Source organism: Pan troglodytes, chromosome 20 (genome assembly GCF_028858775.2).
Source record: "Pan troglodytes isolate AG18354 chromosome 20, NHGRI_mPanTro3-v2.0_pri, whole genome shotgun sequence".
Lineage (NCBI taxonomy): Eukaryota > Metazoa > Chordata > Mammalia > Primates > Hominidae > Pan > Pan troglodytes.
In genome coordinates, this window is record NC_072418.2 from 8,455,551 (window position 1) to 8,480,493 (window position 24,943).

General features: G+C 46.4%; 2 protein-coding genes across 16 annotated transcripts in view; one reads left to right on the top strand and one right to left on the bottom strand.

The window, feature by feature from the left end:
* Positions 1-24,943, bottom strand: part of RFX2 (regulatory factor X2) — a 208,085-nt gene that overhangs the window by 108,970 nt on the left and 74,172 nt on the right. For 3 of the 13 annotated variants that reach the window (XM_054673239.2, XM_063801061.1, XM_063801058.1), the window contains exon 1: positions 10,472-10,655. The exons of 2 other annotated variants lie outside the window; for them this stretch is intronic. The gene's annotated coding sequence lies outside the window, so the exon portion shown is untranslated. Of the gene's footprint in view, positions 1-10,471; positions 10,713-24,943 lie in introns of those variants that run through there. 8 more of the 13 variants (XM_054673240.2, XM_016934800.4, XM_063801063.1 and 5 more) reach the window with 5 other exon arrangements.
* ACSBG2 (acyl-CoA synthetase bubblegum family member 2) overlaps positions 9,379-24,943 on the top strand; it is an 83,284-nt gene continuing 67,719 nt past the window's right edge. For 2 of the 3 annotated variants that reach the window (XM_063800177.1, XM_063800179.1), the window contains exon 1: positions 9,379-9,458. The gene's annotated coding sequence lies outside the window, so the exon portion shown is untranslated. The remainder of the gene's footprint in view (positions 9,459-24,943) is intronic. The other variant, XM_063800178.1, reaches the window with a different exon arrangement.

Consider the following 24,943-nt stretch of genomic DNA (forward strand, 5'->3'; position numbering starts at 1 on the left):
TGGGAGGCTGCTCCACATCCTACAGTGCACAGAACAGTCTCCCCAACCAAGAATAATCTGGCCCCAAATGTCAATAGTGCCAGGGTAGAGACTCAGCTCTAGTTTATATTTTCCAACTTAGCTCCTCAATGAAAATCTCAAGGTTCCATGGCAAGAGGGGATTAAAGAAGGGTCTTGAGGGAAGAGTAGGATTTTCTTCAGTAGAAATGACATTCCAGAGAAGGGATAAGAAAGTACAAGACCCGTTTAAAGTATGGCAAGCTCATTTGGAGTAGTGAAAGGGAGGCAACGAAAAGGGAGATGGGGCTGGACTGAAGGAAGCCTTGAATGTGTGGTTACAACAAAGGGGAGGGGACAGTTTGTCCGTTTGGCTAACAAAAGTAGTAAGAAAGTGCCCTTCCGTTCCTCCTGACATAGCTCAAAGAGACATGACAAGGCGGTTGGGAGAAGAGGAAGAGATCAGTAAGAATCCAGAGACGACGGAGCCCAAGGTCTGTGCAAAGAGCCGCAGGGAGACAATACAGGAAGTGATTAGGCAGGAGGCTTTGGCGGCGACCTGAAGGCTGGAGAATTATTGCCTCTGTAACAGGAGAGGAGGGCTACTTCCAGTAAGAAGGACCAAGACTCCAGAGGCCACTGGCACTAGAATAAGAAGAGAAGTAGGCTCATGCAGGCCCACGTAAATCGGAGGAAGGTGGAAGTTTCCTAACCGGAAGTCTAGGTGGGAGGCGCCATGTTGCGGCCCAGCCGCTGCTGCTGACTCCACCATCCGGCAGTTCGTGAAATTAAATAACTGCAAATTGATGAGTCTTTTCTTTTGCATGCTGAGTCTCTCCAATGAGCACACTCATCAGTGTGAACCAAGGCTGGCAATTAATTGAATTATATTGATTTAATTGAATTAATTAATTGAATTGATTGATTAATTTAATCATATCCATTTCCAGAAGTAATTTTTACTCACCCGCGTCTGTCATTTTAAGGGTCTGCAGTAAAAATACCAGGATTTACACAAAAGATTTGCTCCTGAGATATATCCTGTTTTTAACTTAGGGTCTGAATATCAGTTGCCAATGGTTTCTAACAATTTTAAATTTGTCTAGTGCCTTCTCCCCTCTCAACTGTCCACATGATGATATATTAATACACATAAATGCTTAACTAATTATAGGCTCCTCAGATGTTTGATATTTCAGGCCCACAAATATTTTCTAAAGAAATGGATGGAGACCCCAGAGAGCTCCTCACCGAAGTCCCTAGTAGGGTGAATTCTTCAAGAAAATGAATAATTCCTTTTAAAATCAGAAGCACATCTTTTAGTCTGTTTTCAGTGGGTCTGGAATTCCAAATATATTTTTTCTCAAGGCAGGCTACATCTGTCTGTATGTATTCTGAGAAGGACAGGAGAGGTGGGAAAAAGGCCTTCGTGTTATTTTCTTTGAGTTTCCACTGGCCTGGGTGGAGCCCGCATACATTTTTGTGGGCTGGTAATTTTTTTGGAAACTGCTTCTAAGGCCTTTCCCCACAGATCACCTTTTGGACAGAAATGTATCCTTGGAAACATGGCACAGTTTCTAAAAGATAAACAGTTTGCATTTTTAAAAAAAGTATAATTAAGTGCTGTTGCAGCTTTAGGAATGGACTTCTATATCATTGGTATAATTTCAACAGTTTTCCAGGAGACAGGCGTTCATGAGTCAAGCCTTCTGCCTTTCTGTGGGGACCCAACCCTTTTTCACATGGGACTTGGGCAAGTCTAATCGTTCTGGTTGCCATTGGATCTCACTCTTCATGGTGCTCAGTTCTTGAAGTTATTTCCTCCTTTGCCTTTTGAGCCTCTGTCCAGGTCCCTCCACCTAAGAGTCCCTTTGAGATCTCTGCTTAGCATGGTTCACAATAGCTGTAAGGTGGAAACCACCCAAGTGTTCATCCATGGATGAATGGGGAAACACAATGTGGCATATCCATGCAATGGAATATTCTTTAGCCTTAAAAAGGAAGGAAATTCTGATGCATGCTACAGCATGGATAAGCCTTGAAGACATTGTGCTAAGTGAAATAATCCAGTCACGGAAACACAAATACTCTATGATTCCACTTATATAGGGTATAGTCATCAGATTCACGGAGACACGAAAACATGGACTGCCCAGTCCTGAAAACATGGCCACACCCCTCTCCCCCATCTGCTGCCTGCAGAACACCATTCTCAAGATGCAGTTCAGATCCACATCCTCTTTTCAGACCTTTCCTCAGCTCCAGGGATAGCTGGCCTCCCCACTTTGTCTGCCCTCTGTGCCCTGTAGAAACATCTAGCAAAGCCTATTTGATACTGACTCCTCTTCCTTGTTGGTCTTTGGTCTTTGTAACTGGATAGGATAGCACTTTACTCAAAGAAGGCAATGAATAAATGAATGAAGGATGAATGAATGAAGATTGTATGAATGAATGATGAACAAATGTCAGGAGTCTGAAAAGCAGGTCTTCCAGTAAATGACTGGACACCTTTGATCTGACAGGTACAGGCTGATGTGAACTCTACCAATGATCCAGTTTATACTTTGAATAGCATCCAAACTTTGCCCATGGCCTCCAAGGCCCTGCAGGTTGCCCCTGCCTCTTCTGCCTCTCCTTGCTTTGCTCGCCAGGCATCAGCCACACAACTGCAGGACCTTTGTACCTGCTGTCCCCTTCCTGGAAGGCTCTTCCTTCTGAACCCCACAGCGCTGGTTCCCTCTCCTCATTTTTGTCTCAGCTCAACTGTCACCTCCTTAAAAACTGCTGGACGCCAGGAGCCCAGTCCGCATCACACGGCCTTGCTTTTTTGTCTCTACTGTTCAATTTTTCAGCCAAGTTCAAATATAAGAAGCCTCTTATGGCCAGGCACAGTGGCTCACATCTATAATCTCAGCTACTTGAGAGGCTGAGGCAGGAGGATTGCTTGAGCCCAGGAGTTTGAGGCTGCACTCCAGCCTGGACAAGAGAGCGAGACTTCATCTCTTTTTTTTTTTTTTTTAAAGAAGTTTCTTATTATGAATTACCCATCCCCCAGTCTCAGACATATACACAAACACATGCACACATGTCCAAAAAAACTGCAGAGATCTTAGTAGAAATAGGCTTACCATATATAGCACATCTGGGCTTCATTATGTAATAAATAACAAATAATCACTATATTGGACCATTACATGTAAGTTCTACATATTTTTAATGGCTTTTCAGCTTTTTCTCCACTTTGAAACATGGACTGTAGCAGGTGCAAATGGACTGACAGCATTTAAAATCTATCTGCTTTATGTATCATCTACAGGCAGTGGCAAGTCAACTGTACTTTTTAGAAAGTCATGGAATTCACAAACATTAAAAATAAGAATAAGGAATTGCCAGGGCATACAACAGGGTTTTCAAACACGCAAGACCTATGTATCATAAAACAGGAATGCACTTTCAGGAAAAAACAACTGAGGTGCAGCAAGGCCAGGCTGTCTGCTCCTAAGGGCCCAACTCAAGTCCTGGCACGAAGACCAGGCCAGTCCCCGGCTCCAAGTGGCTCATTTCCAGACTCCGACTGTGTTGGCATCCAAGAGCCAGTGATAACAGAGAAGGGAAACCAGTTTTAAAATGTTCTCATCTGTAGAGCTGGCCACTCCCCAAAACTCATCATAAATGTGATGTTTGGGGAGTCATTTCAGAGGGACCCATGCCACAACCAAGATGTAGGACTCCAACAACTTTTCATGTTGTTTTTGTTCTTATGAAGCACTTATGTTTGCAGAGGGACATATTAGTACCCATGAGTTTCTAGGTTAATTTAAGGGAATTTCCTACCCTAAAACAGACAGCATGAGGCCCGACCACTCAGTCAAGCAAGATGTATGTACTAAACGCCTCCTTAGCATTTGGTACCGGTCAGGAAACCACAGTAAAAAACTGATCATCCCAGGCCACTTACTACTTATTTGCTTCATCCTAATAATAATAATAATAATAACAACAGTTACTTTTTTCTGAGCACCTATTAGATGCCAGCCCCTGTGCTAAATAGCTTATAGAAATTATTTCTAATATAGCAACCACACGAGCTATTATTATCGATTTCACAGATGTCAAACCTTGCCCCAGAGCCACTAAGCTAATAAACGGTGGCGCCACAATTTAACTCCTTCTCTGCTGTGACCCAAAGCCCTGGTCTACAACACCCAGCACTATGACCTGCAACTTTTCCTTTCCTCTTTCCCCTGCCCCATTCATCCAGATTCATCCAATTTGGGCTCTACTGACTCAGAGATGGCAATATGAACTTAAGGTGCCTATGAGCAATTCTTAATTTAAAAAAATTTTTTTTGGCCAGGTGCGGTGGTTCACGCCTGTAATCCCAGCACTTTGGGAGGCTGAGGTGGGCGGATCATGAGGTCAGGAGATCGAGACCATCCTGGCTAACACAGTGAAACCCCGTCTCTACTAAAAATACAAAAAATTAGCCAGTTGTGGTGGTGGATGCCTGTACTCGGGAGGCTGAGGCAGGAGAATGGCCTGAACCTGGGAGGTGGAGCTTGCAGTGAGCTGAGATGGTGCCACTGCACTCCAGCCTGGGCAACAGAGTGAGACTCCATCTCAAAAAAAAAAAAAAAATTTTTAAGGGCAGGGTGTCGCTATGTTGCCCAGGCTGGTCTCAAACTCCTGGGTTCAAGCGATCCTCCTGCCCTAGCCTCCCAGGTAGCTGAGACTGCAGGTGTGAGCCACCACACCCAATGCAGCTCTCAACTCTTCATTTCTACATATGCTTTCCCCATAAGTGTCAAGGAAACCATTTGTTTATTCATTTCACAAATATTTCTCAATTGCCTACTCAGCACCAAAATTCTTCTCAGCCCTGGGGATATAGAAGTTAATAAAACAGCTCATGCCTGTAATCCCAGCACTTTGGGAGGCCGAGGTGGGCAGATCATGAGGTCAGGAGATCGAGACCATCTTGGCCAGCATGGTGAAACCCTGTCTCTACTAAAAATACAACAATTAGCTGAGCGTTGTGGCACGTGCCTGTAATCCCAGCTACTCAGGAGGCTGAGGCAGAAAAATCGCTTGAACCTGGGTGTCAGAGGTTGTAGTGAGCCGAGATTGCACCACTACACTCCAGCCTGGTGACAGAGTGAGACTCCGTCTCAAAAAAAAAAAAAAAAGAAGTTAATAAAACAGAAGTTCCTGCCCTTACTGAGCTGACATTCTAACAAGAGGACAGTGATAATACAATAAATACGTATAACTTATGGTGTGTTATATAGGAATAAATGCTAAGGAGACAGAGAAAGCAGGGAAGGAGGCTGAGAGCACCCATTCTCAAGTGGGTGGCCTGGTGACATCTGAGAAAATGCCTGAAGAAAGTCGGAGAGCCAGCCCTCCAAATACCTGGGCAAAGAGCTTTCCAGGCAGAGCTGGAAGGAGCTTCCAGAGGCCAGCAGGGTGGAAGTGCAGCGAGGGAAGGCATCTAGCTTGGCGATGAGGTCAAAGAGGTATTAGGCTTGGCGGGGAGTGGAGTTAGGGGTGACTTTGGCTTTTGCTGCAGATGAGATGGGAGCCGTCGGAGGGTTTCGAGCTGAGGGATATGAAGTAGAACTTAACATGACGCCGCCTCTCCCAGGGTTAACAGGCCCCGTCTGGCTGCTGGGCTGAGAGACTGCCGAGCACCAGTGGTGGAATCATCCGGGCTAGATGCTGGTGGCTGGGACCAGAGGGGCTGGCAGTGGAGGTGGCGAGGCATGGTCAGGTTCTGGGGAACTACTGAAGGTGGAGTCAACAGGATTTGCTGATGGCTTGGGAGAGAGGAGTCAAGGACAGTCCTGAGGTTTGGCCTGAGTAATGGGAAGAAGTGAGTTGATATTTACCAACGAGTTTGGGGGGTGCTTTGGGAGGAGTAGATCTGGGGGGACTATGACAGGCTCAGCTTGGCCACCTTAAGTTTAAGGTGCCTGTCAGAATCCACCTGGATGTACCCAGCAGGCAGCTGGATAGATGTTTTCTGCAGAGAAGAGCTTAGAATCCTAAGCCAGTCCAGAGCTTCCCAGGCTCCAGTTCCCTGTAGACCTGTTAGGGCCTCTCTCTGGACCTTTTGCCACTCCTACTTCACCTACCCTTATCCCTTTCACCCACTTCATTCTGGGTCTTCCCCTATATTTTTTTTTCTATGAGAATCCTTTTGCTGATCTTAGAGTTTCCAAGAAGCAAGTAGGTGGTTTTCAGTTTTTTCTCTAATTCCCAGTGTATATTCCATCGGCCTGCCCATCCATCCATCCATCCATCCAACAAAATAAGACCTTTCACTACACCAGGCATATGTGTACATGAAAGAACATGAGAACATGACCAGCAGAGGAGCTAATCGCCATTTAAATTCTAGAGACGGAGTCAAAACATCTTTTTAAAAAATACATAAGCCCACAACCCCTTACAACAATACTGAAATCCAGGAAACTCTGAAAACTGGAAATTTTTTTGTAAATTTGGCATGGACTCACTTGGTGACAAAAGCTGGCCTGAATTGACATGAAGTTACTTATGGTCCTTCTCTTCCCCACTTCGGGTGAATATTCATATAGTTCAGTTCAGAAATACGGCTGTGTTTAGTGGGAATGCCCTGGACCCATAGTTTCAGAGACAGGCCCACACACTCACATTCTCCTCCCCTGTAGTTTAGTGAGTGTCCCGACAAGCAAGATGAGAACTTCCCTTGGTTTTTCAAAAGTTTCCTATTTTACAAGTAAGTGGGTACCTATGGGGGTATACTGTTTAAATGTTTGTAAATATTTAAATATATTTGTTTTATATTTAAAATATATTTATATTTAAATTTTATTATATTTAAAATATATTTATATTTAAATTTTATTATATTTAAATATATAAGTATATATTATATATACATGTTTTAATATTTCAATATATATTTTAAAAATATTTAAATATTTAATAAATAGATGTCAACTTTAGAAACAAATATATATTATAAGATGTGGTTCCTTCTGGCCCCAGCATTTTATGAGCAAAACAATTACTAGCTACTATAAAAATCCACAGGTGCCGGCCGGGCACGGTGGCTCACGCCTGTAATCCCAGCACTTTGGGAGGCCAAGGCAGGTGGATCACGGAGTCAGGAGATCGAGACCATCCTGGCTAACACGGTGAAACCCCGTCTCAACTAAAAAATACGAAAAATTAGCCGGGTGTGGTGGCGGGCGCCTGTAGTCCCAGCTATTCGGGAGGCTGAGGCAGGAGAATGGTGTAAACCTCGGGGGTGGAGCTTGCAGTGAGCCGAGATGGTGCCACTGCACTCCAGCCTGGGAGACAGAGCAAGACTCTCTCTCAAACAAACAAACAAACAAACAAACAAAAATCCACAGGTGCAGGGGCCGGGTTTGGTGGCTTATGCCTGTAATCCCAGCACTTGGGGAGGCCAAGGCGGTTGGATCATTTGAGGTCAAGAGTTTGAGACTAGCCTGGCCAACATAGTGAAACCCCATCCCTACTAAAAATACAAAAATTAGCCGGGTGTGGGGGTGCATGCCTGTAATCCCAGCTATTCAGGAGGCTGAGACAGGTGAATCCCTTGAGCCTGGGAGGTGGATGTTGCGGTGAGCTGAGATCTTGCCACTGCACTCCAGTCTGGGTGACAGAGTGAGACCCTGTCTCAAAAAAAAAAAAAAAAAAAAAAAAAAAAAAAAATCCACAGGTGCATTTAAAATTTTGACTCAATTATAATATTAAAGTTAAGCCAATTTAATATTTTTATTAATTATAATGCTAATGTAAAACTAAACAATTAGATCTAAGGAATAAGACCCAGATAAACAATTCCCCAGCACCTGCATTTCTGGTGGACAGAACCATCCTTAGCAGTACTTCAATGATAAACAATGTTAAAAGATGAGTATTTACATTTAAATATACATCACATACACATTATATTATATTGTTGTATTTAAATATACATCACACATACATTAAGGTAATGCGTGCCCTTCACACAGAAAGCAAAGATCAAGTGATTTCAAAGAACTTGTCCTGTTATTGAGGTAATAACTGTCTCTCTCTTCTCAGATTCAGTGGTTTATAAGAAAGAACTTAAAAAACTAAAATATTTCAGTATTGCTTTTCCTGCAGGAGCAAACTATTTCAGAACTCGTTCCCAACCCAAGTCCGTTGAACTGTCACAGAATCACAGAACAGTGATCTTTCCCATCATACATTATAAGTTGCCTTCCGTACCACGCCTGTTGATGAAGAAGCCCTAGTAATTCAAGAACTTAAATTCTTTTCCTAGGGAGGTTACCATAAACTCTTACTTCTCTGGTCAGAGTAGGTGAGTTGTCGTTTCTAAGGTTATTTTAGAGTCAGTTCAAGTCTTTAAACTAGAGCAGGAGAAAGCACAGATGCCCCCCTCCTCCTTATCCAGAAGGACGGGAGGTAAGGATCTTTCCATAAGCAAACAATGTTTCAGGGCATGATGTAAAAAGATAAAATACATGTCAACAATATGTACAGGCAAAAATTTTTTTAAAAAGTCTTTGTTGTTTTGTGTCATTATTATTATTACTGTTACTTTGTTGGGGAACTCTTAGTTGAAACAGAGAATGAAGCTTGTACAAGGTTTGATACAGAGATGAAGCTGACTGAGAGGGAAAAGAACTCATCGAAGCCTGCGCTGGTCATTTATGATACAAAGCAGGAAAATAATTGCAGGGAGGCACAATGCTAACAACACCCCAAAGTAGGAATGAAGCCTGGGGGGGCGGGGGTAAGGCAGCCAGCCCTGGGTCCCGAGCTCCATCTTGCCCTCTCCCCTCCCCATTCTTGCCGCACAACCAGGAGGTTAAAATAGGAAGATGAACCGCGCCGGCAGCCGCCAGAATGGCCCGGGCGCTTGGGGCCCTCGGGGGCCCTTGAAATAGCCACTAGGATCGGGAAATCCAACTTTCCCAGCGGTGCAGCGAGGAAAACCAAAAGGAACGGAGCCGGAGGCTGGTGGCGAGGGAGCGCGGAGGCTTCTCGGAGGGAGGAAAAAGAAAGAAATGAGCATTCGGGGTGTGAGTGAGTGTGTGTGTGTGAGTGTGTGTGTGCGCCCGCGAGCGCGCTGGTGGGCGGTGGGGGCAGGGGGTGGAGTTTAAATCCACAAACACACACACGCACTCGCACTACCTCGGAGAAAATGCCCGGAGCAGTTTAGGTTCTTTAACAAAATAAATAAATTGAAAAAAAAAAAAAAGTTTCACTCGCGTTGGTGAAACTTTTCTCCCTTCCAGATCAGTCCTAAGAGGAGAGCTGCGGACGTGCGGAGGGGCTTCTTGGGGGCACGTGGAAAGACTGGCGGACGCACGAACCCCCATACTCAGGAATATGGGGTCACAGGGGGAAGGGGAGGGGGTGTCCGAGGCGACCTGAACGCGAGGATTTGGGGCAAAAAGGTGAGAAACAGTTCCCAGGGAAGCTCGCTCGGGGAGTTTGGGATGAAAAGGTGAGAAGGGCAAGAGGGGTTCTCCCCAGGGCAGACGCACCAGCTTTTAGTTAAGGAATGAGAAAAAGGTTCCAGGGGTGCCCCCAAATTCAGTATGTCTGGGAGTCCATTAAAAAGGGGATCCCCGGGACAAGTCAAATCTAGGAATTTGGGGTAAAAATGAGAAGGGAGTCTTCGAGGTCCCCCCGATGCAAGAAGTTTGCGACTAAGAGTGACAGAAGGGCTCTGGGGTCACCCCAATTTCGGAGGTTTGGGGAGTAAAGTAAGAAGAGGGCCCCAGGTGGCCCCAATTCAGGGAGTTTGAGGGTATGAGTAAAAGAGGGGTCCCCGGGTGTCCCCATCTCAGAGATCTGGGGAGTAAAAGTGAGGAGAGGGTCCCCAAGCGCCCCCAATTCAGAGAATTCGAGGGTATGAGTAAAAGAGGGGTCCCTGGGTGCCCCCAACTCAGAGATCTGGGGAGTAAACGTGAGAAGAGGGTCCCCCGGCGCCCCCAATTCAGAAAATTCGAGGGTATGAGTAAAAGACGGGTCCTTGGGTGCCCCCAACTCAGAGATCTAGGGGGTTAAAGTGAGAAGAGGGTCCCCAAGCGCCCCCAATTCAGGGAGTTTGAGGAGTTTGAGAGACGTTCCCGGGGCGCCCCCAACTCAGCGAGTTTGAAGGTAAGCGTGAGAAAGGGGTCCCCGGACGCCCCAACCTCAGGAAGTTTTGTAAAAAGTGAGGCGACGGCACCGCACCTCCCCCGCGTTCAGTCAATAAGGAAAGTGGGGACGTCGCCAGGGCCCCCCCAAACTCCGCCGCGCGCGCGGGACGCGGTGGCGGAGGCGGGTCCCGCGGGCGCACCACCCGGACGTTTGGGGTGAGCGGCGGGGACGTGCTGCCCGCCCCCCCGGCCCCTCGAACGGGGTCCCCGCCGCCCCCCACACTCCCCGGCCGGGCTGGGCCCGGGGCGGTCGCATCGGTCACCTGGAGTTCGGGCCGGGAGTTCGGGCAGCGGCTCCCGCGGCGGCGGCAGCGGCTGCTGCGTGTTGGTCCCCGTTGGTAAGTAACAGTCTCCACGGCTACAGTCTCTATGGCGGCGGCGGTGGCGGCGGCGGCCGCTCCTCCTCCGGCTCCCGCCGCCAGCCAGCCTCGCGCAGCCCGCCCGCCCGACGGGGCGGGGCGTTGTTACCGGCAACGGTTACCAGGCTCCGCGCCCCACCTTCCTAACGGCCCGCCCACGCCCGCCTCCAACGGGCCCCAGGAGGGCGGGGCGCGAGACCCTACGGCGTTCCATTGGCTGTCTTCAGAGTCTGTCGGAAGGAGGAGGCGTTCCGCGGTGAAAAAGAGTGCGAGACTCGGCCAATGGCCGCGAAGAGGGGCGGGTCTTGGCGGGAGGCGCGCGCGGCTCAGAGGGTTGGCGAACCGGTGGCGCGCGCGGCGCCGGGGGTTGGTGGCGCGTTTTGGGAAAATCCAGTTTTAGGGGACCCAAGGGACTTCGTTTACCCCACAGGAGGAGTGTGGGACATGTGGGGACAGTCTGATCAGGGGTCAGCAAACTCTCGCTCGCCGCCTGTTTTTCACGGACCCCCAGCTGAAAATTTAAATATATATATATTTTTTACATGGTTAAAAGAAACTATCGGCCGGGCGCGGTGGCTCACGTCTGTAATCCCAGCACTTTGGGAGGCCAAGGCGGGTGGATCACGGAGTCAGGAGATCGAGACCATCCTGGCTAACACGGTGAAACCCCGTCTCTACTAAAAATACAAAAAATTAGCCGGGCGTGGTGGCAGGCGCCTGTAGTCCCAGCTACTCCGGAGGCTGAGGCAGGAGAATGGTGCGAACCCAGGAGGCAGAGCTTGCAGTGAGCCGAGATCGCACCACTGCACTCCAGCCTGGGCGACAGAGCGAGACTCCGTCTCAAAAAAAAAAAAAAAGAAAGAAAGAAACTATCAAAAGGAGCTTTTGTGGGGTGTGAACCTGATAGGAGACTCTCTTTTATTGTATTGGGTCCAGTATTTTGAACTAGTTTAAAGATTGGCAAACTGCGGCCTGCGGGTCAAATTCTGCCTGCTTGGGTTTGTAAATAAAGCTTTATTGGAACATAGCCACGCCCATTTCCTTGAACAGCTTGGAAGGCTGCTTTGACACTACAGGGGCGGAGTGGAGTAGTTGCGCAAAGATGGCATGTCCCACGCAAAGCCTAAGACATTTACTATACGGTCCTTTACAGAAAATGTTTGCCAAACTCACCAGCCCTCCTCTCAAGCTGGTAGATTCAGCTATGAGTAGGACAGAAACAGACAGATCCTCATAGAACTTTTATTCTAGTGAGGGAACATTGACAGCAAACAGAATAAAGAGGTAAACATATAGTTATTCGAGACAAGGGGCTGGAAGAATAGGAGAAAACAACTTGTACTGAGAAAAGGCAGGAGATTAGGCTTCAGCCCCACTCATTCATTCAACAAAAAATCATATTAGTGAGCGCTTATCAAATTGTTATGTGCCCGAAAGTAATCTAAGCATTTTTTAAATATGCAAACTCATTAAATCTTACAATCGCATCTTTAGAAAGATGCTAGGCATTATCCCCGTTTTTATTTGTTTTGTTTTGTTTTTCTTTTTTTTGAGACAGAGTCTCTCTCTGTCACCCAGACTGGAGTGCAGTGGTGCGATCTGGCTCACTGCAACCTCTGTCTCCCGGGTTCAAGTGATTCTCCTGCCTCAGCCTCCCAAGTAGCTGGGACTACAGGCGCCCGCCACCACGCTCAGCTAATTTTTGTATTTTTAGTAGAGACGGGGTTTCACCATGTTGGCCAGGCTGGCCTGGAACTCCTGACCTCAAGTGATCCGCCCGCCTTGGACTCTCAAAGTGCTAGGATTACAGGCATGAGCCACCATGCCCGGCCTTTCCCCATTTTTCAGATCAGGAAGCTGAGGCCCAGAAAGAATGAGTGAATTTGCCCAGTGTCAAACAGCTTGTGAGGGATCGGAACCCTAGTAGTCTAGTGCCAAAGTCCATGCTCTTGATCACCAGATGGGTGGTTTTCAAACATTTTTGACCACAGCATACAGCAGGAAATACATTTTACCTAGGGGCTCAGTCCACACAAACATATCTATAACTAAAACAAATGATACTGTAACTAAAGTACCGTGAAATGATACTTTAACGCACTCTGATATTTCCTGTTCTGTTTCATTTTAATTAAAATGTTGACGGTGATTTGCTAAATTGATTTCATCATCTTCTAATTTTTTTTTTTTTTCTTGAGACAGAGTCTCTGTCGCCCAGGCTGGAGTGCAGTGGCATGATCTCGGCTCACTGCAACCTCCGCCTCCCGAGTTCAAGCGATTCTCCTGTTTCAGTCTCCCGAGTAGCTGGCGTTACAGGCACGCGCCACCACGCCCGGCTAATTTTTGTATTTTTAGTGGAGACGGGGTTTCACCATGTTGGCCAGGCTGGTCTCAAACTCCTGATCTCAAGTGATCCACCCGCCTCAGCCTCCCAAAGTCCTGGGATTACAGGCAGGAGCCACTGCGCCCGGCCATGTGACAGATTCTTAAGCTCAAGTGGTCTACAGTAATCAGTCCCTTTCATTCAATTATTAATTTAGTCAAAAATATTTATTGAGGTCCAAGTGCAGTGACTCAGCAGAAGGATCGTCTGAGGCCAGGGGTTCAAGACCAGCCTGGGCAACATAGTGAGACCTTATCTCTATAAAAATAAAATAAATTAGCCAGGCGCAGTGGTGCACACCTATAGTCCCAGCTGCTCAGGAGGCTGAGGTGGGAGGATCGCTTGAGCCCAGGAGTTCTAGGCTGTGGTGAGCTATGACTGTGCCTCTGAACTCCAGCTTGGTAGACAGAGCAAGAACCTGTCTCTAATATATATATATATATATATATATATATATATATATATATACCCATATATATATACACTTATATATATACACACACATATATATACCCACATATATGTGTGTGTGTATATAGTATATGATGATAGATAGATAGATAGATAGATAGATAGAGCCTACTATTTGCTAGGTGCTAGGGACACAGGTGTAAATAAAATAGATAAAATTCCCATGCCCATAGGAAAAGTGATACAGTAGTGGCTTGGTGGGAGAAGTGGGTGGGTGGGGCTTATCTTAGATAGAGCAGCCAGAGATGATCTCCCTGGGATATCCAACAATCCTGCTTGGCCCAAGACTGAGGAGTTTCCCAGGATATGGGAATTTCAGTGCTAAAACTGGGAAATCCCCAAAGCGGGAAGAGTTGGTCACCCTGGGTCTCTCTAAGGAGCTGACATTTGAGGCAACATTGGAGTAACGAGGAACAAAGGAAAATAGTTTGGAATTCGAAATCCCTGGGGTGAAAGCTGATGTGGAAGAAACAGAAAGCAGGTCCTTGGGCACAGCTGGAGCCAAGTGAAAGGGGAAGAGCAGTGAGTGGGTGGGGTGAGTGAGTCAGGGGATGATATGATGGCCGTCATTTTATTGGAGGCCGTAGGGAAGAAGTCACGATCAGACTGGGAAACCAATGGAGGGTGTCTTTTGTTGTTGTTGTTGTTTGTTTTTGAGCTGGAGTCTTGCTCTATCGCCCAGGCCCACGCTGGAGTGCAGTGGTGCGATCTCAGGTTGTAGCCTCGGGGAGTAAGGTGACTGCCTGTCCTGGAACTGCTGGTCAACCCGTTTAGCTAAGCTAGACCTCTTCCCGCTCCCAGCCCTGGCCAGAGGTGGAAACTGTGGCCCCAGTTATCTCAAAAGACAAGCACAGAGTAGCAAAACACAAGCCAACAGGTGGCAAATTCTTAGAGTCCTGCTTTTGTGCGGCACATTTTTGTAAATTAAGGTGATATTTACATACCATAAAATGAGCCATTTTAAAAGGAAACAGTTCAGTGGCATTTAGTACATTCACTGTGTTGTACAACCACCACCTATATCTAATTCCAAAGCATTTTCTTTTTAATTTGTTTTTTTTTTTTATGATGGAGTCGCCTGTCACCCAGGCTGGAGTGCAGTGGCACGATCTCACCTCACTACAACCTCCGCCTCCTGGATTCAAGCGATTCTCTTGCCTCAGCCTCCCGAGTAGCTGGGATTATAGTTGCACGCCACCACGCCCAGCTAATTTTTGTATTTTTAGTAGACATGGGGTTTCACCATGTTGGTCAGGCTGGTCTCAAACTCTTGATTTCAAGTGATCCGGCCCCCTCGGCCTCCCAAAGTGCTGGGATTACAGGCGTAAGCCACCTCGCCCGGCCCCCATGGAGGGTTTTAAGCAGGGGTGTGTGCGGGGACAGGTGGGGTGGGGAGTGGGTGGAATGTCATCCGATCTGTGATTTTATTTTATTTTGTCAATTAATTATTTTTTTAAGAGACTCTTGCCGGGCGCGGTGGCTCACGCCTGTAATCTCAACACTTTGGGAGACCAAGGCGGGCGGCTCACGAGGTCAGGAAATCGAGACCATCCTGGCTAACACGGTGAAACCCCGTCTCTACTAAAAATACAAAAAATTAGCCGGGCATGGTGGCGGGCGCCTGTAGTCCCAGATACTCAGGAGGCTGAGGCAGGAGAATGGCGTGAACCCGGGAGGCAGAGCTTGCAGTGAGCCGAGATCGGTGCCACTGCACTCCAGCCTGGGCGACAGAGTGAGACTCTGTCTCAAAAAAAAAAAAAGAGACTCTTACTCTATTGCCCAGGGTGGAGTGAAGTGACACGATCATAGCTCACTGCACCCTCAGACTCTTGGGTTCAAGGGATTCTCCCACCTCAGCCACCCAAGTAGCTAGGACTATAGGCATGTGCCACCAAGGCTGGCAAAATACAAGAATTTTATTTATTTTTATTTTTATTTTTATTTGTAGAGACAGGTTCTTGATCTCCTGACGTCAAGTGATCCTCCTTCCTTGGCATCCCAGAGTACTGGGGCTACAGGGATGAGCCACCATGCATAGCCTAAACTATAATTTTAAAAGGTCAGTTGAGGCCAGGCCCAGTGGCTCATGCCTGTAATCCCAGCACTTTGGGAGGCCTAGAGGGGTGGATTACTTGAGGTCAGCCTGGCCAACATGGTGAAACCCGGTCTCCATTAAAAACCCAAAAATGAGCTGGGTATGATGGCAGGCACCTGTAGTCCCAGCTACTCTGGAGAATGAGGCAGGAGAGTAGCTTGAATCTGGGAGGTAGAGGTTGCAGTGAGCCGAGATTGCACCACTGCACCCCAGACTGGGCAACAGAGAGAGACACCATCTCAAAAAACAGAAATGAAAATAAAAATAAAAATGAAAGCTCAGTTGAGCCACCTCATGGGGAATAGATTGTAGGAGACAAAAGGGACAGAGAGAGATCCTAGGAGTCTGTCCCAGTTCTCCTGGGTGGGAAAGTATGGTGGCTTGGTTTAGGGACCTGGTAGTGGAGGCGGACATGAGTGGGTGGACTGAGGGTACATTTGGAAGAACACTCTAGTGGACTAGATGTGGGGAGTGAGGGATAACATTTTAGGGTGCGACAGGAGGTGCCTTGTAGCTGATTTGTACGCTCCGTTCTGCTAGAATGCTTGTCTTTGAAATGTCAGTTAGTCCCAAAGTGGTGGATATAATAGGAAACAATTTGAGCATAATGTGGATTTTGCCTTCTTTATGCACAATTTTGTCTGCAAGAAACACTAGGTAAATAGAAAACTGCACCTGTCTGGACCAAATCGTGTAGGACTGCACAAAATATGCATAAGCACACATCTGAAATATCTACCAGCCACCTCAGCTTCCTGTGAATTATGAGCCACATTTATCTACGCCTAGCATTACAACTTTCCATCTGATTACAGATGACTTTTCTACCTTTTCACAATAACTCACAAGCTGCAATCCTTCAATAGCAACTTCCTCAAGCAAACTTCAGCCCTTTTTCATGGCAATGTGGCATATTTACTATAGTATTTATATATTTCTTAACTAACCAAAATGTGTAAAACTCTTCAATCTCAAAGAAGAAATCATGAGGGAAATTAGAAAATACATTAAGGGCCAGGCACAGTGGCTCACACCTGTAATCCCAGCAATTTGGGAGGCTGAGGCAGGTGGATCACCTGAGGTCAGGAGTTTGAGACCAACCTGGCCAACACAGTGAGATCTCATCTCTACAAAAATTAATTTTAAAAACTTAGCAGGGCGTGGTGGCATGTGCCTGTGGTCCCAGCTACTTGGGGGGCTGAGGCAGGAGGATCGCTTGAGGCCAGGAGATGGAGGCTGCAGTGAGCTATGATCACGCCACTGTACTCCAGCCTGGGTGACAGAGAGAGACCCTGTCTCTTAATAAGAAAAGAAAAGAGAAATTGCTGAAGTGCCACATTCCTGTTGACATAGGACACCCAGGGCAGACAGCGAGGAGATAGATGAAGCTTAATTCTTGAATGAATGGAGATAAGGCTGATATTTTCTCCTAGTGGACTCTGGTCCAGTTCATTCCAGAGACAAAGCTTTGCCTCCTTAAAGTAGCCACTTGAACCATGTTGGAGGACCTTGTTGGGCACAGCTTGGAGGGGAAATAGAAGAGCTGAAGTCTGCAGCAGAAGAAGCCACAGGAGTGGATAACCAGGTAGTGGTAGAGGGAAAGGGGTGTGCACAAGGCAACACCTGACTCCCTTGCTCCTCTTACCTAAGGCTCAAGGGCAAGTGACACCAAGGAGGAATCATTTTCAGGGTGGCCAACTCATCCTGGTTTCCTTGGGACTTTCCCACTTCTAAAACTCAAAGTTGCAGTTCCCCAAAATGTAAAAAGTGGAATTCCCATGGGATCCAGCAATTCCACTCCTAGGTGTCTGCCCACAGGAAGTGAAAACTTAGGTCTTCACAAAAACTTCTACATGAATGTTCCTAGCAGCATTAGCTCATAAAGCCAGAAAATGCACACAACTCCAGTGTCCATCCATGGAGGAACAAATAAACAAAATGTGATCTAGGCTGGACGCAGTGGCTCACGACTGTAATTCCAGCACTTTGGGAGGCCAAAGTGGGAGGATCACTTGAGGCCAGGAGCTTGAGACCAGCCTGGGCAACAAAGTGAGACCTCCATTTCTAAAAAAAAAATTAAAATATTAGCCAGGCATGGTTGCACACATCTGTAGTCCCAGCTACTTGGGAGGCTGAGGCAGGAGGACTGAGCTCATGAATATGAGGCTACAGTGAGCTGTGATTTCACTACTGTATTCTAGCCTGGGCAACAGAGGCTCTGTCAATGAAGGAAAAAAAAAAGAAAGGAAGGAAGGAAGGAAGAGGAAAGAAAGGAAGGGAGAGAGAAAAAAAGAGAAAGAGAAAGGGGGAAGAAGGGAAGAGAGGGGGAAAGGAAGGGAAGGAGGGAGGGAGGAGGAAGGGAAGAAAGAAAAGAAAAAGGAAGGAAGGAAAGAAAGAAAGAACAAAAGAAAGAAAAAGGAAATTACCTAGGTGTATTCCCAAATTTTTGGCTGTGAAATGAATTCTTTGCCTCACATCACCCCATAATAAAGCTGTGGTAAAGCTTCAATTCCCATGGAAGGCTAGTGAGGAGGGTTAGGTGTCTAGAGACCTGGGTTTGGAGTCAAACAGGTGAAAATGGAGCTGTTTTGAAGGCAAGGGGCACAACAGAGTGTTTGCATGCCCAGAATCACCGACTTGAAACCCCAGCATCAAATGATTCCAAGGATGGGTCTCTGTCACCTCGAATAGTCTGTGAGTAAAAAACATAATTTAAGATGAAGCATTGAGAAAAAGTGGATGACAAAAACCTGGAAACACCCTAAACAGCCTACAATAAAGCACTGATTACCCAAAGCAGCATTCAGCTAAACAATGAAATATTATGCAGCAATGAAAAAGAATAAGATGCAACTATCTGAGCAGTATAGGAGAATGGCTACAATCTACTTATTAAACAAAAAAAGTAAATGCAGTACAGTGTTCATAGTGCACTCCTATTTGTGTTTTTAAAGAAAGATATTTATTTAAAAAGAGTACCCTTTAAAGTAGTACCCTTTAAAGTGTATATCTACCAGCCAGGCATGGTGGCTCATGCGTGTAATCCCAGCACTTTGGGAGGCCAAGGCAGGTGGATCACTTCAGGCCAGGAGTTTGAAATCAGCCTGGCCAACATGGCGAAACCCTGTCTCTACTAAAAAATACAAAAATTACCCCAGAAATGGTGGTGCATGCCTGTACTCCAGCTACTTGGGAGGCTGAGGCAGGAGGATTGCTTGAACCTGGGAGGTGGAGGTTGCAGTGAGCCAAGATGGCGTCACTGCACTCCAACCTGGGTGACGAGCAAGACCTTGCCTCAAAAAAATAAATAAAAATAAATTAAAAATAAAAATAAAAATAAAATAAAGTATATGTCTACCTACAGTGTGTGTGTGTGTGTGTATGTCTTATAGTAGATATCTATCTATATCTGTTACCCTTTAAAGTCAATATACAAACATTTATTGTTTACTATGTGATTAATAGTTTCTCCATCATTTTGCCATATGAACTCATTTTATCTTCATGATAATTTTTGCATTATTAGTCCCATTTACATATAAGGGAACTGAATGTATTCACTATCTACTGCTGTGTAACAAATTACCCCAAAGATCAGTAGCTTAAAACAAGCATTCATGATCTCACATAGTTTTTGTGGGTCAGGAATCTGGGTGCAGTTTAGCTGAGTGGTTCTGGCTCCATGTCTCTCAGGAGATTCTGGCCAAACTGTCAGCTGGGGCTGCAGGCTCATCTGAAGGCTCAACTGGGAAAATTATTCTTCTTTCCTTCCTTCCTTCCTTCCTTCCTTCCTTCCTTCCTCCCTCCCTTCCTCCCTTCCCTTCCTTTCCCTTTCTTTCCTCCCTCCCTTCCTCCCTCCCTCCTTCCCTCCCTTCTTTCCTTCCTTCCCTCCCTCCCTTCTTTCCCTCCCTCCCTCCTTCCCTCCATTCCTTCTTCCTTCCTTCCTTCCTCTCTCCCTCCCTCTCCTCTCCTCTCCATTCCTCTCCTCTCTTCTCCTCTCCTCTCCTCTTCCCTTCTTTCTCTTTTGAGACAGGGTCTTGCTCTGTCACCCAGGCTGCTGTGCAGCGGTGTGACCATGGCTCACTGCAGCCTTGACCTCCCAGGCTCAAGTGATCCTCCCACCTAAGCCTTCTGAGTAGCTGGGACCACAAGGGCATGCCACCGTGCCCAGCAATTTTTTTCATGTTTTGTAGAGATGGGGTCTCCTTATGTTGCCCAGGCTGGCCTCAAATTTCTGGGCTCAAGTAATCCTCCCACCTCAGCCTTTGAAAGTATTGGGATTATGAGTATGAATCACCACACCTGGCCTATTCACTCTTTCTTCCTTCCTTACCTTTCTCTGTCCCCTTCTCCCTCCTTCCTTCCACCCCTTTCTCTCTTTCTCTTCTTTCTTCTCTCTTTCTTCTTTCTTTTTTCTCTTTCTTCTTTTTCTTTCTTTCTTCTTTCTCTCCCCCCTTTTTCTTCTTTCTTTCTCTCTCTTTTTCTTTCTTGTAAGAACACTTAACATGAGATGTAGCCTCTTACATTTTGATGTGCACAGCACGGTATTATTAACTCTAGGCATAATATTGTGCTGCATATCTTAGAACTTATTCCTCTCATATAGCTGAAACTTCATACCTGTTGAACAGCAACTCCCTATGGGAGAGGATTCACTTCTAAGCTCACTCACGTGGTTGCCGGCAGGCTCGAGTGCCAGCTCAAGAGCTATTGGCTAGAGATTTCATTTCCTTACCATGTAAGCTTTTCAACAACATGCTTGAGTGTCCTTGTGACATGGCAGCTAGGACCTGGCAGCTGGCTTCCCCTAGGCACTCAAGACAGAAACCACAGTCTTTTTATAGCCCAATATCAGGAGTGACATCCTATCACTTCTGACTTATTTGTCAGAAGTAAGTCAGTGAGTAGGCCAGGCGCGGTGGCTCACGCCTGTAATCCCAGCACTTTGGGAGGCCAAGGCGGGTGGATCATGAGGTCAGGAGTTCAAGATCAGCCTGGCAAAGATGGTGAAACCCTTTCTCTACTAAAAATACAAAAATTAGCCAAGCGTGGTGGCGGGCGCCTGTAATACCAGCTACTCGGGAGTCTGAGCCACAGAATTGCTTGAACCCAGGAGGCGGAGGTTGCAGTGAGCCAAGATCATGCCACTGCACTCCAGGCTGGGTGACAGAGTGAGACTCCATCTCAAAAAAAAAAAAAAAAAAGAAGTAAGTCAGTGAGACTGGATGCAATGGCTCACGCTTCTAATCCCAACACTTTGGGAGGCCGAGGTGGGCGGATCACTTGAGGTCAGGAGTTCTAGACTAGCCTGACCAGTCTCTACTAAAAATACAAAAATTAGCTAGGCGTGGTGGCACACGCCTGTAATCCCAGCTACTTGGGAGTCTGAGGCAGGAGAATGGCTTGAACCTGGGAGGCAGAGATTGCGGTGAGCTGAGATTGTCACACCACTGCACTCCAGCCTGGACGACAGAGCAAGACTCCATCCCACATTCAAGGGAAGGATTAGATAAGGGTGTGAACATGAGACAATGGGGGCCCTGGGGGCCCATGTAGGGGCTGCCCCACCACACTGGGGTACAGAAGGGGTCAGTCACTTGTCCACACTTACAGAGCTGGCTAGCAAATTGCAAAGTTGGGATTCGAGCCCAAGCAGCACGTCTCTAAAATCCGAGTTCTTCACCTCCACCCTGTACCATGCCTCCTCTGTGCCCTTTTGCAGCCTGCTTGTATATGCAGATAATATTTCTGGAAAGATAAAAAAAATACACTGCGGATATACATAACAGTAGAAGGGAGGCTTAACTTTCATCGAAGAACCTTTCATGTTGTTGAGTCTGTCTGCATTGTTTTTATGTGTGTTTACCAAGCACAGATATTATTTTTCAATCTTTTTTTTTTGCCATAGAACTCGAATGGCATGATAAAATAAAAGGATATTTTTCTGCTAAAATACAAAATAAAATCAAACAAAATTATTTATTTATTTATTCATTTATTTTAAAGATGAGGTCTGGCTCTGTCGCCCAGGCTGGGGTACAGTGGTATGGTCGCAGCTCACTGCAGCCTCAAACTCCTGGGTTCAAGGGATCCTCCCACCTCAGCCTCCAGAGTAGCTGGGACTACAGGCACCTGCCACCACCAAACCCAGCTAATTTTTTAAAAAAAAATTTTAAGAGACGAGGTATTGCCATCCTGCCCAGGCTGGTCTCAAACTCCTGGGCTCAAGTTATCCTCTGGCCTCAGCCTCCCAAAGTTCTGAGATTACAATCATGAGCCACCCTTCCCTGCCTCAAACAAAAACATTTAGACAGCACGCTTACAAGGAAAGAATTAGTAAAACCACAGGGCCAGTGAAAACGAGTTTGGGTATGAGAACGGTACAAAAACTGCCTCCTTCCTGGGACATTTCCAGGTCTGCTTGAGAGAATTTACCCTTGGTGATTGTTAAAACTATTTTTTTTCCCCCAGACGAGCTTCTCCCTAATTGATTGTTTTTATTTAACTGATGACTGTTAATTAACCAGCTCTATTAGAACTTTACAGGCCATTCACGCACTGATGCGTAGTTTTAACAGCCTCTTACTTGGTACCAACCTGAGTCTGAGCATCTGATCCTTTCAAGAGTAGCATAAAAGGACAATTTCCATAATGATGGGGCTTCTGAATAGCGGATTTTGTGTAAAAAGCACCTGAGTACCGCAGAGATCTTTTATTTGTCTCGCGGCTTTCTCGCCATCCGCTGCCACGTTTCTCTGGAACACGGAATCATTTCCATAGCAAATACTTGTGACCCCGAACAGCCATCGAAGGGGCAAGCTGAATACACACCAAGCACATTTAAAAGAAAAAATAATTTTTTTTTTTCAGCCAAAGGTATTAGCCACTTCTAGGCAACCGGGAAGCAGAAGGATAGAATGGCTGTGCGTGCCCGTGTTCCATATTAACTTCAAAGGCAAGGAAGAAGGAAAGGAAAGAGGAAAAAGCGAAATAGAAGGAGGAAAAAAGAATTTGGAGAGAAAATAAAAGGGGTAACCGGGCATGGTGGCTCACGCTTGTAATCCCAGCACTTTGGGAGGCCCAGGTGGGTGAATCACTTGAGGTCAGGAGTTCGAAACCAGCCTAGCCAACATGGCAAAAACCCCATCTCTACTAAAAACAAAAAATTAGGCCGGGCATGGTGGCTCACGCCTGTAATCCCAGCACTTTGGGAAGCTGAGGCGGGTGGATCACGAGGTCAGGAGACCAAGACCATCCTGGCAAACATGGTGAAACCCTGTCTGTACTAAAAATACAAAAAAATTAGCCGGGTGTGGCGGTGGGCGCCTGTAGTCCCAGTTACTCTGGAGGCTGAGGCAGGAGAATGGCGTGAACCCGGGAGGCAGAGCTTGCAGTGAGCTGAGATGGCGCCACTGCACTCCAGCCTGGGCAGCAGAGTGAGACTCTGTCTCAAAAAAAAAAAAATTAGCCCGTGTGGTGGCGGTGCCTGTTAATCCCAGCTACTCGGGAGGCTGAGGCACAAAAATCTCTTGAACTCGGGAGGTGGAGGCTGCAGTGAGCTGAGATCGTGCCAGTGCACTCAAGCCTGGGCGACAGAGCAAGATCCTGTCTCAGGGAAAAAAAAAAAAAACGGTGAGGAATGAGAAGGAAAGAGGTTTATAAAAAACAGAGAAACAAAAAATTTCAGTAACAGAAGCTGTCAAGCATACTAGCTGCCTTCTTTATGAAAATAGAGATAAAAATGTTCAATTCTGGGCGGGCACAGTGGCTCCTGCCTGTAATACCCGCACTCTGGGAGACCAAGGCAGGACGATCGTTTGAGGCCAGGAGTTTGAGACCAGTCTGGCCAACAAAGCGAGACTGCATCTCTACAAAAACATAAATAAAATCAAGCTGGGCACAGTGGCTCACACTTGTAATCCCAGTACTTTGGGAGGCTGAGGCGGGTGGATCACTTGAGGCCAGGAGTTTGAGATCAGCCTGGCCAACATGGTGAAACCCTGTCTCTACTAAAAATACAAAAATTAGCCAGGCGTGCTGGCAGGCGCCTGTAATCCCAGCTACTCGGGAGGCTGCGGCAGGAGAATCGCTTGAATCCAGGAGGCAGAGGTTGCAGTGAACTGAGATTGTACCACTGCACTCCAGCCTGGGTGACACAGTAAGATTCCATCTCAATCAATCAATCAATCAATCAATCAAATCAACTGGGCATGGCAATGCGGACCTATAGTCCCAGCTACCTGGGAGGCTGAGGTGAAAGAATTGCTTGAGCCTCGGGAGGTTGAGATTGTAGTGAGTGGAGATTGGGCCATTGTATGATAGGCAACAGAGCAAGACCCTGTCTCAAAATAATAAGAACTCAAAAAAGAGAATGTTCAATGTTTAGCTTAATTACGACTAAGCTGTAACAGTAACATAGTGCGTTGACAGTCTAGGTTCTGTGCCTGAATGTTAGCAACTTTTCAGGATTGATACAAAGATTTACCTTACAACTTGGCAAGGCAATCTAATGAAAGGGACAGTGGGGGCTTTGCAACTAGTTCCCATCTTTATAAACGACACTGGCTTCATCTGCATTATTTTAAGGACATCACTGTGTGAACTGTACCACTTTTATTATTATTATTGTTTTAATAGAGACAGGAGGCTGGGCACTGTGGCTCATGCCCGTAATCCCAGACTTTGGGAGGCTGAGGTGGGAGGATCACCTGAGCTGAGGGAGGTTGAGGCTGTAGTGAACGACAGTTGTGCCACTGCACTCCATTCTAAACAACAGAGTGACACCCTGTCTCAAAACAAAACAAAACAAAAACAAATTGAGATGTAACTTACAGACGTCAAAGTGCATAATTCTTAATTATTTACATATGTGTGACTTTTTACGTGTGTGTGTGTGTGTGTGTGTGTGTGTGTGTGAATCCTTACCACCAGCACCTGGATCAAGGTATGGAACATTTCCTTCTCCCCAAAAGGTTCTCTCTTGTCCTTTTCCAGTTAATACCTCTACCCCATTTTTCTGACTTCTACCACCACATGTATTTTGCTTACTCTTTTATTTTATTTTAATTTTTTAGACAAGTTGCCCAGGCTGGAGTGCAGGGGCACGATCTCAGCTCACTGCAATCACCATCTCCTGGTTCAAGCGATTCTCCTGCCTCAGCCTCCCAAGTAGCTGGGACTACAGGTGCACACCACCATGCCCAGCTAATTTTTTGTATTTTTAGTAGAGATGGAGTTTCACCATGTTGGCAAGGCTTGTCTTGAACTCCTGACCTCAAGTGATCCACCTGCCTCAACCTCCCAAAGTGCTGGGATTACAGGCGTCAGCCACCGCGCCTGGCCTTTTCTGGCTTCTTTAGCATATTATATCTGTGAAGTTCATTCATATTGTTGAATGCATCAGTTGTTCATTCTTTTAAAAAAAATC